The 12,058-nt window shown below is 36.1% G+C and overlaps 1 pseudogene; it reads left to right on the top strand.

Moving 5' to 3' along the window:
• Positions 1-7,706: 7,706 nt before the first annotated feature.
• LOC131402673 (small ribosomal subunit protein uS19-like) lies at positions 7,707-8,181 on the top strand (annotated as a pseudogene).
• Positions 8,182-12,058: the final 3,877 nt, after the last annotated feature.

Raw genomic sequence — 12,058 nt, 5'->3', positions numbered from 1 at the left:
CTCACTGGAAGGAAACTTATCAGCTACTGTTAACCAGCCCTTGTGTCACTAGACTCCAAGGTAGACCCTTGGATTCATAAGTTACATCTAAAGAGACCACTAAACCCTGACTGGACCTGCACACCAACTGGTGACCTGAAAGTAAGATTTCCAGGAATTGAAGGAGATGACAGCTGAGTAGACAGCTTTCCCAAGATTCTGGACCAGTCCTGTACATTTTTTATACCTTTTCTCACTGAACAATTTGTTATTCCCTTCATACTTTTATCTTTTTTAAAAAATTAAGGTCATATTGGTTTATAGCATTATATAAATTTCAGATATACATCATTATATTTCTACTTCTGTATAGACTGCATCGTGTTCACCACCAAAAGTCTACTTGCCATCCGTCACCATACCTATCTGCCCCTTTACCCCCATACTTTTCTCTTCATCATCCTATTGGGAGAACTCTTTTATCTATTCTTCTACATCATGAAAGCATATGACCTCCATTTGTAACTCGTATCTTTATACTTCTTCTTGTGGATCTCTTTACATGAAGTGAAGAATTTCAAGAATGGGTTAATGCTTGGCATCTTAACCTAGAAAGCATCCCACAGATCTTTGGAAGACTGAAAATGAAGGATTGTTGGATTGAAGCATTTGGGCTATTATTTGTCCTGATAGGTATTTCAATGCTTTCTTCTCTAATGCACACAGTGGAATTCTTAGGTGGTGGTAAAACCCTATGAAATCAGAAGAACTCACTGCTGTTATATTGGTTATTGCCTTATGGATCGAACCTCTTACATAGTCGACATATCAAACCACCTTTCTTAAAGTTCTTCTTACAATGGCTTTTGTTATTAGGGTGATTTTCACTCTCAGGTTGGCCTTTTATTTTTCTTCATAATCCTCATTATTAACTGTCATACCTTATCACACTCTTTTTGTTCCTACCTTGCAGAAACTTTCTGATTCTCAAAATCTCACTGATTGTTGGATCTGTGCTAGAACAAATGTGCCTCCACAGCCCTGAGGACTGGGCCATGACCCAAGAGATCACAGTTGCATGGCAACAGATAGTCAGACAAAATGTCTCTCTCCTGGGAATTTGAATTTGAGATCCAAAATCCCTAGTTGGCTATTCAGTCAATGAAGTCATATAACAGTGAGGTTTTGGTGACCTCATCATATGTGGTCACGTGCATGGAAAAGAAGAGCAAGCCAGTCTTCAGAGAAAGACAAAAATGAAGGAGACATGCACAGAGAAGAAGAGAGGAAAGTATGTAGTCTAAACGAGAGCGAGAGAGCTCCTGAGAGAGGCAAGGGCTTAGCCGTCTTTGCTTTTCAGGTCCTGGTTACAGCTCACTTAGAGTTGCCGAAACTTCTTGCCTCTCCTGTCTCCATTTTATTTTTACTTAAGTTAGTTTTGGAAGATATCTAAACCCAACAATCCTGGCTTTAACAATATTCTCTTGCTATTGTTTCTATAGTATGTCTGAGAATCAATTTCAGAGTTTAAAGGATTCTAAGATATCATAATTTTATAGATGAGGAAGCCTAGAGAGGTTAAAAATATTACACAGATGACTGAAGATCCTGACTAAACCTAGGATTCCTGATTTTACAAACACCAGTGTTTTGTAGAAAATTAAAACAAAGATTTGGGAATAAATAGTCATTTTCTCCTAATACCACCTCATTTTCCAATGAAACTCTTCTAACAAACTATTAAGTTTAAAAAAAATTAATTTTGAAGGAAAACCAACTTACCGAAAATAGTGAGATATCTACTCCCTGTACCCAGATCTATCAGACATTTTGACATATTTCCTTCCTATATCTCTTTTTGAAAGATATAAAATAGTCAAAATCCACTCAAAATTTTGTTTTAAAAGATAATTTTAGAGCACATAGTCTAGTATGTGTACTTTTATAGAGTACCCTCTACTAAACTCAGACCCTTTACTAAACTCAGATATGATTATACAGTCTAATTGTTTTCTGAGTTTCCTAAATAGAGATGTTTAAAATATATTACCAACATTCATATGACTTTTTTTTACTGAAAAAAAATTTATATTTACCTCAAACCTTAAAAAAAATGATACTGAATGCACTTAGCTGTACTTTACTAGCAACAAATTGAGGTATATCTTTACATTTTTATGTTTGTATAGTTTTGGAAAATAGTCTTTAGTTTCAGCTTTCTTTCCTTTTCTCATCTTGAGCCTTTGCTGGAAGTGACGTATCATTCAAAGGTAGTAGCAATCAGTATTCTTTCCATTCTTGTTAAAATATCAGCATTGTTCTATATTATATGGAGATTAAGAATATCAAGGGAGAATATTTAAAATACTGTGGCAATGAATTTATATAGTAGTTATGTGACTATCAATATTCTTTCAAGGGATTTATATTGTAATTCAAGATTACTTGAGCATAAGCATAATAAACTCTTAAAATAGTAGCCAAATCTTCTTACGCAAGACTCTGAAAGATTCTTTCCAATTAAAAAAAAAGTAATACTAATCAACTATAATGCCCCTGGAGGAATTCTATAGGGAATACGTAGTATTATTCCCTCAAATAATGAAAAATTTAAAGCAATGTATTTACTCATTTTCTTCCTTATTCACCCTAGTATATATATTTGTCAGAATATAAAAATTATGAAGTGTTATCAATCTGATTGTTTTCTTCCTATTTGACTTATTTTAATTGTTTGCTTTTATCTATCAGCCACTTTTTATTTTGCTACGATTTGAGATAATTTCAAACTTAGAGCTGCAACATTAGCACAAAAACCTCCTATATACTACAGTACAGTTATAAAAATCAGAAATCTTAACATTGATATAATACTACTGTCTAATCCATACTCCACACTTAAATTTCTGTCCTAATAATGTTATTTGTAGCTACTTTTTATACCGCCCCCCTCCCCAGTCCAGAGTCCACTCCAGGATAACTCCTTATATTTAGTTGTCATATTTCTTTAGTTTTATTTAATGTGTAATTGTTCCTGAGAATTTCTTTGTACTTTACAACCTTGGGTTTTTGAAGAGAACTGGCTAGTAACTTCGTAAAATATTGCTCAATTTGGGTTACCTTAGCTTATTAACTCTTTCAAATTACTAGAAATTCCTGTATTGAATTATATTGCAATGTACTTTTGGAAGTTGAATTATTTTTTCTCTAGATGCAAGTTGATCTACCTTAGTCATTTAGGGAGGACATTTATTGCACAGGTTGAGCATTCTGGCTTTGGAGTCAGACAGATTTAGATTTTATTCTACCTTTCCTGCAATTAGTTGTACTCATCTTTCCGAGCTTCAATTTCCTAATCTGTAAAATAGGGAAAAAGTTGCATTTTAAAGGGGTTGCTGGAGGGATTAAATGAGATAACATATGCGAAGCATTTGGTAAAGTGCCTGGCATATAAGCAGAGCTCCATAAAAGACTGGACACATTATACATTTGCCAATGGAAAGTAACATGAAAAAACTGACAAGCTGGTTTAGTGGCATTAAATAATATTGCACCAATATTCAGGCAAAGAGGAAAGTGAGTTAAATTGCCTTTTTCATTTGAAGGCCTCTGAAGCATTCATGTTTCCAAGTTTCAGACATTAGGTTTTTTTAATGTGTCAGTTTTCAGTGTACAAGGCTTTATATTTAATTTTTCAAAGCAAAATATCTCAGTTTATTTTAATTTTTTTTGAAATAAAAATCATAGCTAAAGGAATTTCTTTCTGACAGTGTAGAATTTAAAACAAGAGTTTCCTAGTAATTTGGTCATTTGCAACTAATTTGTTTATATGCTATATATTACCTACATGCTTATTTCTTACATAACAGTACTTTCTCAAGGTAGATCAAGAAAGTCCATTTAGCAATCATGTAGCTGAATTGACAATAAGAGTAATAGCTTTGATTTGGGCTGTGGGAATATGGGTTCAATTGGAGAAGGATGCATGCGAAAGAGGCAAAAATACACATTTTTAGCTTATTGCTTGATGCAAGATTGATGTGAATTATCTTGACCTAAGCTGTGTCTTGTCTTTGGAACCATTCCTTCTGGTCATTTATTCTACTTTCTGGTGATCCTCTGTCCCAGGGGTCTTAAGCTTATAACAACATAACAGTTTTGTTATAGCTTTTCCTGCCCTGCCATATTCACATACACCTTTCCTTTCTTCTTGGGTGAAGAACTCAGATATTTTTAGGGAAAGTTACTGCATCAGTAAGGCATTTTGGATTCTTTGCTAGATGTCTTGATGAAAAAAAATTTATTTAAAACGTTCATAGATATTTACATTTTAAATAATATATGTGATAATTAAATAAATAATTGGCTATTTTCTAGGCTTTGTGTTTGAGAGAGAGTTTTTGACAAGTTTGGGCCAACTTGTGTTCTGCAATAGTGTTCTGTGGGCTCTATTGTCTCTAAGTTGATACCGCCCTTCATGCCTTCTTAACTTTCTCTAGTTTTGAAGATTTAAGTATTGTTAGTGTATTTAGCCACAGTACTCAGGTCAAGGCCAGAGGCAGGAAGATCGGAAGCATGAATCAACTCATCAAAGGATGGGCTGCCTGCCTGGAGAAAACACTGGAGTGTGATGTGGGACTTTTAGACAGGCAGAGGGCTCTGACACCCAGGCACTCTCTGGCTGGAATGTGCCTGTGGCAATTTTGCACTGGTTAATTTCAACTGAACAGAATTTTCATTTTAGTCAAAAATAGGGAGGCTTGAATTAAATATATCTAAGTTTGTTATGACCTCTGTGAATAGGAATAAAGAAGATAAAAAGCAAAAAACAAAAAAAAAATTTAAAAAGAAAATGATTTAAGACATCATCGTAAACATGAGTAGATAGGGTGACTGCATGCTTTTGTTTTATGAGCTTCTGGGCATTTGCTTTTCTCTTAAGTTACATTTTTGCTTTATATACACAGTGTTACTAATTTCTCATGTCTTGGCAACAGCTAGAAAGTCACATTTGAAAAATTATTTAAACAGCTTACCATTTTGATGTCATCTCCTTGTAATATTTAGAAATCAGTTTTTCTCCTGTAGGACACAATTACAATTTTCTAATATGAGTGTACCTTATTTCTTACATTTTAGGAGCTCTCTTTCTTTGGAATTGAGACTTGACATTCAGATACATTAACAATTAAGTGGCCAGGACATTTGAAAGAAATTGGAGGTTAGCGCAGAAGTGCCCTTCTACTGGGGAGGCATTCATGTATCAGAGACATTCTCTTGAATTTATGTAAAAGTTAGAAACACAGTATTGTTATTTAAATAATTTTCCCACATAATAATTCCGTTAAAAGTTGTAATTGCTTTAAATTTTACTACTGATTGTAGTCATTTGTGTGATTGTGTCTATGATTGATGCATTTTAATGTTGCAATTGTCTGGCAATTTTCCATGATTATATCCATGACTGGTATTCTTTATGGTGCAATTGCGTGGTAACAGTCTGATTATATTGCTATTAAGGTTTTTACATAACTTTCTCTCAGGACACATTTGAAGAATAGAGGCTTTATTTTCAAGAGTATAAGCTCCCGCGTAAAGCAAATCAGTTCACCTGGCTTGGTGAATTGTCTCTTCATCAAGTCAATAGGCTGAATGATTTTCAGAAGAAAACCACCACTTTCACTTTTCATATTATAATATTGAGAATGTTATTTAGAAATTTATATTACTAAAATTCGTAACTTCTTAATATGCAATCAGAAAAAGCTGTGATAACAAAGACTGAAAAGAAGTGACCAGAATATTTGGGAAAAATCTAGCAAAGAGCAGCATTAAGAAGGCCAAGAGAAGAAAGAGGAATTAATCAGATGGCACAGAGGGAGATCAGGTGAAGAAAGTACTTAGACACGTCTACTGAATCTGGCACTAGAGACAATAACCTTGACCTCATTGAGACCAGATTCTGTGGACTGTGGGGAAAGAAGCCAGGAGTAAATGTAATTAGGAATCAACGGGAGATAAAGAAAGTCACACAATGTGAGAAGACAATGTTTTTCTCGGGGACAAATGTGAAGAAAGGAAAAAGATAGGATAATATACATAGGAAAATAAAAAAAAATGCTGGGAGGTTTTCTTTTTAACACAGAAGAGATAATTATACACTGAAGGTAAAAAAATAAAAGAAAGAAAGATACTGAGGAAAAAGGTCTCTGAGGAGGTTCAAAGTTCTATTAAGTTCAAAGTAAACTGAACAGATAACTTGGCCCTTCTTTCAGTGAGATATGAAAGAAGGAGGGAAAGTGGTATATGAAGATCAGTTCATTTGTGGGTGGAGGTAGAGGTTGAGTGAATTTCTGCTACTTGGCTTTTGTCTTTGCTGTAACTTAAAAAGATACATTTTCTCTATCAAAGACGGGCATGGAGGTGCGCATGAGCATGGGGACAAAATGGAGAAATAGAGAAAAATGTCTAAGAGTTGGAGACTCTGCCACGTAGAAGGGCTGATGGAGTTGACAGACGAGAACAAATAGAAGGATTGTTGAGTGAACTTGAACAGAGAAAACTTATTTGGTACAGAGGTATGATTTTTCCCAGCAGTGCTTAATGGTCTGCATATAAAAGCAGGAGAGCAAATGTTTGGAGTGATTTCCTGATAGTGATGTACAGATCCAGTGTAGTGGGAGGACAAAAAAACAAAGCAGTTGTGGGTTGCGGGTGGAGAGTATTTGAAAGTGATGGACCACAGGTTCAACAAGGGACAAAAGTACAGTCACTAGGAGGCTGATGACACAGTATACGAAATGGCTCATGCTCTGGGGTCTTGATGAAATGCAATAATTTGTACAGTGAGAATATGAAAGTAAAAATGCTAAAGGGTAAATGTTTTTCAGTAAGAAAATAGGATTTTAGATGGAAAGATTTTGAAATACTGTTATTTGGCAGGATGACAAGAGAATTGATTTTAAGATCAACAGCATTGTTCATAATGATTTTAATTAGCTTATTTATTCTTTTGAAAATTAAAGTCAGAGCTATAACTGACTAATTCATCTTGTCGTTCTCAACACTGCCTCTCTTTTGAGGGAGATATTTCTTTGACCAACACATCTCTGGCAGCGATCTGCAGCCTCCGTTTAAAATCACTAATTTCCATCAACAAGTGAGGTTAGAACTGTGCTGTCTAGGATGGCAGCCACTAAGCACACGAAGCTGTTGAGCACTTAAATATGGGTAGAGCTATGGAGGAAGTGAATTCTAAATTTTATTTAATTTTAACTTAAAAACTGAAGCACCTAAAACATTTTTTCTTTCATAAATCTTTATTGCTTTAGTGGGACTACATTTCACCTTAACCACTGCATCAACATTATTGTGTTGTAGTGAATATGACAGGTATATCATTAATAATTTTTATATTGATTAAACGTGTAAATGATAATATTTTGGATACATTGGGTTAAATAAAAATATATTATTGAAACTAATTTCATCTGTTTCATTTCTACTGTTTAAAATTTGGCTACGAAAAGGTGAAAATCACATATGTGGCTTGTTATATTTCTATTGGCCAGGACCAGTTTAGAGTTTCTTTGATTGTAGCTGTCTTTTCGAAACTAAAAATAATAAAAATTTCTTTGTTAAAATTAAAAATATTTAGAGAGAGAATATGTTCGTACCTTTTCCTTTATGTACGGGAAAACCAACATTCTGAAAAGCAGAACCGACAAGATGGTGGAAGTAGAGCCGAAGAAGAAGCGGACCTTCTGCAAATGCACCTACCGCGGGGCGGCTCTCGCCCAGCCGGGGTCACATTCTAGGAGCAGCTGGAGCAGCGGGTGCAGCCGCAGCCACTAAACCCGCCCTGCCGTGGAGGCGGCTCTTCCGCTGACGCGCCTGCGCGAGCCCAGGAAGGAGGCGCTGCCGGGGAGAGGCCTGAGGTGCTGAAGATGCACCTGGAGACATGGTCGTCCTGCTGGAGATGGTGGGCGTCTACAATGGCAAGACCTTCAGCCAGGTAGAAACCTAGCGAGAGATGACTGGCCACTACCTAGGTGCGTTCTCATCACCTACAGGCCCGGGAACCATGGCCAGCCAGGCACCGGGGCCACCCACACCTCCCACTTCATCTCACTCAGGTGGCCTGCTTGGCCAATAAAGGCACAGAGTTCCTTCCTTCCTTCCTTCCTTCCTTCCTTCCTCCCTCCCTCCCTCCCTCCTTCCCTCCCCTCCCCTCCCCTCCCCTCCCCTTCCCTTCCTTCCTTTCTTCTTTCATGGTTTTTACAAATATTTTGTTTATTTTAATGAAGGTAGTACAGACAATGTCTATTTAAAACCCATATCCCAGGCCAAAAAGTGCAAGGAAAATAAACAAGAGCCATGTTCTGTTCTGTACACTTCTGTATCAATAACTTTATTAACTGGTAATGAAAATTAGAACTTTTCTGGGATCTTCTGACAAGATTTTTCTTCAATCTTTAAAATGCCTTCTCTTCAGTGAAGCTAGCTTTGGAGTTAGTCATTACTCTGGCCGTATCTGTTATCTCGACCCCAACCTGATATTCCTCTTTTTTGGTCCAGACCTTCAGGTTTTAAAATTTGAGAATATTCTGCCATCTCCTTGTTTTTCTTGCCAAGTTTTACTAATGTATTTGGGAGACAAACTTCATTGCTTAGAATTATTATATATTAGTAGGAAAATGAAAATTAAGGCCATAGTGAGAAGCCAAATTTCCAATGTGTAGGGAAACCAATTGAGTCGGGCCTCGACATTCTGCAGGTTGCTTTCTCATTTTACCCCATATGCCCCATAGGACATTTGCTCATTCTTGGTGGGAGAGGAGAGACAAAGCAGGTTGAGAAGCTCCTAAAAGGCAGGGGAGTCAGGAGAGCTTTAAACAATTTTTCAGATCTGGAGAGACAAAAATTAGAATTTGGTTCTGCCAAAGCACCTGGATTTGAGGAACATCAAGATCCCAGAAAGAAGGGAGGCACGAGAAGTGAATCAAATATTCCAGTTTTTCCCTTGAGACATTGACTGTTTCCAAGCTTCTCAGTACAAGTGCTAAAATTCAGACGCCTCAGTCTCCTTGAACTCCCGTCTTTGCATCCACATTTCTCCGTCCCTGCTCTGGGCTTGGAGAGCAAATGCCATCAGTAAAAGGGAGAGGTTTTAGTGTTTTCTTCTTTTGTTTTCTTCCTGAGGATCACAGCCCTGCATTGTGTGTTTTCCCAATATCTGAAAAGAGTTGTTTCATGCTTTCCAGTATTCTTGCTTTTTATGGTGAGACGGCAAGTCAAGGACCAAGGCAAGTTCTGTCATGGTTAGAAGTAGAAATAATTTGTTTTTAAAGTTTTCATAATTAAAATAATTTCTTACATGATGATAGTAGAGCATCTTTAAAAGATTCTTGTGATTTCTTTAGATTATTTTATTTATTACCATAATCTTGGGTTACTTATAGTTATTGAAATTTGAGCTCCTAAACTTGAGATGATTTGTAAATCAACATAATATAAGTAGGCAAATTCAGATTAATTTAAGCATAAGGACAGCTTATCAATGAATATAAAGCAATATTGTGAATAGAAGCATTTCAGAAAGATTTTTTTAGCATGTGGATCAGTTGCCCATCCTTATTTGCCATATTTTAATTTAAATATTGATTCAATATTTAATGGTTTAGTTTATTGCCATATTTTAATATAAGTATGTACATGTACATTTCTACATGCACATAACTCAGAACACAAAGTGCATGTGGTTCAAAAAAGGGTTACCTGGTGGTATTTGTACCACTCTTCCAGCCCCTAGCAGCATGATACCCAAAGAACAGGAATAATGTGTGTGAGGTGTGGGAACCAGTTTAGAATTACTGAAACTGTAAATTTAAGGTTCTTCACCAATTAAGCAAAGGTGGAGGAATTTGCCAGATATAAGAGAGTATAATGGAAATGGAGGAAACAAGAAATGGCAGGTATATTATTTTGTGAACTTTAAAATAAAATGGCCAGTTATCTTACCAGCAAAATGAGTTTATTCGAGAGTAGACAGAGGAATTGCAATTTGTTAAATGCAAGCTATGGCGGACCACAGGCAAATCCAGAGAATAAGGGAGGGGAGCTTGCTTTTATAGAGAAGAAGAGGGGGTTGGGAGGGGCTGTTTTGAACAAAAATTCATTGGAGGAAAGTAAGAGTTTGGGGCGGAGATGGCTTCTCGTTGGCTGAGCTGTGAAGCTTCTCATTGGCTGGGCTGTTGCTGGGCAAGGAGAAAATCTTTCTTCCTCCTGCTGGAGTAGTAGTTGCACTTCCTGTCCAAATTGTAAAGTAAGCTTCAGGGAAGTTGTGTCCTGTAGACCTCCCCTAAGGGGCTTCCTGACTCCGTTTTAAGTGAGGTTTTCCTTTATTAATTTTCACAATTTCTACAGTGAAGCTCCTACCTCAGAGCCCTTCTGCATGTGTTATCCTGTTTGCCCCACACCTGTTCTTAGCAGTAGAGCACATGTTGCAGATGAAGAAAAGGAGGCTCAGAGAGACACCAGTGATTGTCCCAAGTTATAGGTTATGTCAGATACATTGTTCTGAAACTAAATTCAAAAATACATCTGAAAATGATGCAGGTGTCAATAAGTATTCCTACCCATATCCAAATCCAAAACTATGTTTTCATCTACGTCCAGATTGTAAAGATGGTGGGTTACCAAAACAATTACACCAGTTCTTCATCCTCAGTGCCAATATTCTGTTAATTCCTGGAGCTGATAAATGTGATATTGGGAACTGTTAATTCAGTCAAAGAGTTTACAACTTTGCAAGAATGAATAAAAATAATGATGACTAACCTTAAGGGGCAATTGTGACTTATTAATTACTAACTTTTAATCTATTTTCCTATGAAGCAAATTTCAGAAAGCATTATGTATACTAAAGGAAGTGATTATTTCCTAAAGTCTTCTTAAGAATTAGCTAAAATGGGATAAAATATTCTGAAATTCAATAAGAATTCAGTGAAAATTGCTGTGAAATCTATTGCTACCATGTTATTTTGCAAAGACAATGGTGTCTAATTTAGATTTCTTTGATTTATTGAAAGAATTGTAAGGTAACAAAGATGGTTAAATTAACAGCTCTGCACTTTTGGTGGTTAAAACTAAAAGCAGCATTAATAGTGTAACTGGCCTTTTAATTTAAGATTCACAGCATTAGGAAAAAAGTGCAACGTATAATTACACTTTTCCTAGCATGTTTACATTCTTTTTCTCATTGTCTTGCTTTAGAAAAGAAATCTGGGCACCAAATATTACAATATTCAACTGTTATGCTAGCATTTTTTAAAACATCTAACTTAACAAAAATAATTGTTTTAACATCTGTTTCCTTTTCAATGAAATCTCAAGTCTCCTAGATCATCTGTAAAATATCACAAGCATAGAGATAATTCAAATTCACTACTGCTCATTTTGAATTTATGTGCTCTTTTAAATACATTACTATTTAGTAACCAAACTTTAAAATCCCATCTTAATTTGAATATTAAGATGAGAAATATGTTTTTCCTCTTGAAATCTTTCCTATCCATTAAAACACATTTCAAGTCTCACCTCCTTCTTCAAGTGTTCTCTGTTTTTTTCTGTCCTACACTGATCTCTTGTTCTGAATTCCTACGTGATATTTCCTCTGTCCCACTTGCGTAGTCTCATGTACTCTTCACCTTTGTATGGGGATAAGCCAACTACACTTTAACATCCTTAAGGATGAGGGCCAGCCCCGGTGGCCTGTTGGTTAAGTTTGACGTGCTCTGCCGATTTACTCACAGTTGGCTTTGCATAACAAAAGAATCTCCTGGTACCTGCGTTATTGGTAAAAATTATATGGTTTTCAAAGTACATACCAAGGGATCAAATGTAATAATCAGAGCCAGTTAGCCTTATCTCACAGCCAAACCTGTCTAAGAGAATTTACTTATAATTTCTAAGAGCATTTACTTGGGAAAGTTGTAAGTTTATAAGCTCTGTGGTGGTTGGTTTTTGGTGTTATCATAATTGAGGCATTCTGGTCTCTTGCAGGCCTTGCATGGATCCC

The sequence above is a fragment of the Diceros bicornis genome, unplaced genomic scaffold (genome assembly GCF_020826845.1).
Source record: "Diceros bicornis minor isolate mBicDic1 unplaced genomic scaffold, mDicBic1.mat.cur scaffold_207_ctg1, whole genome shotgun sequence".
In the NCBI taxonomy this organism is placed as follows: domain Eukaryota; kingdom Metazoa; phylum Chordata; class Mammalia; order Perissodactyla; family Rhinocerotidae; genus Diceros; species Diceros bicornis.
The sequence above is the reverse complement of the archived record's forward strand: the minus strand, read 5'-3'. Positions and strand labels throughout refer to the sequence as shown.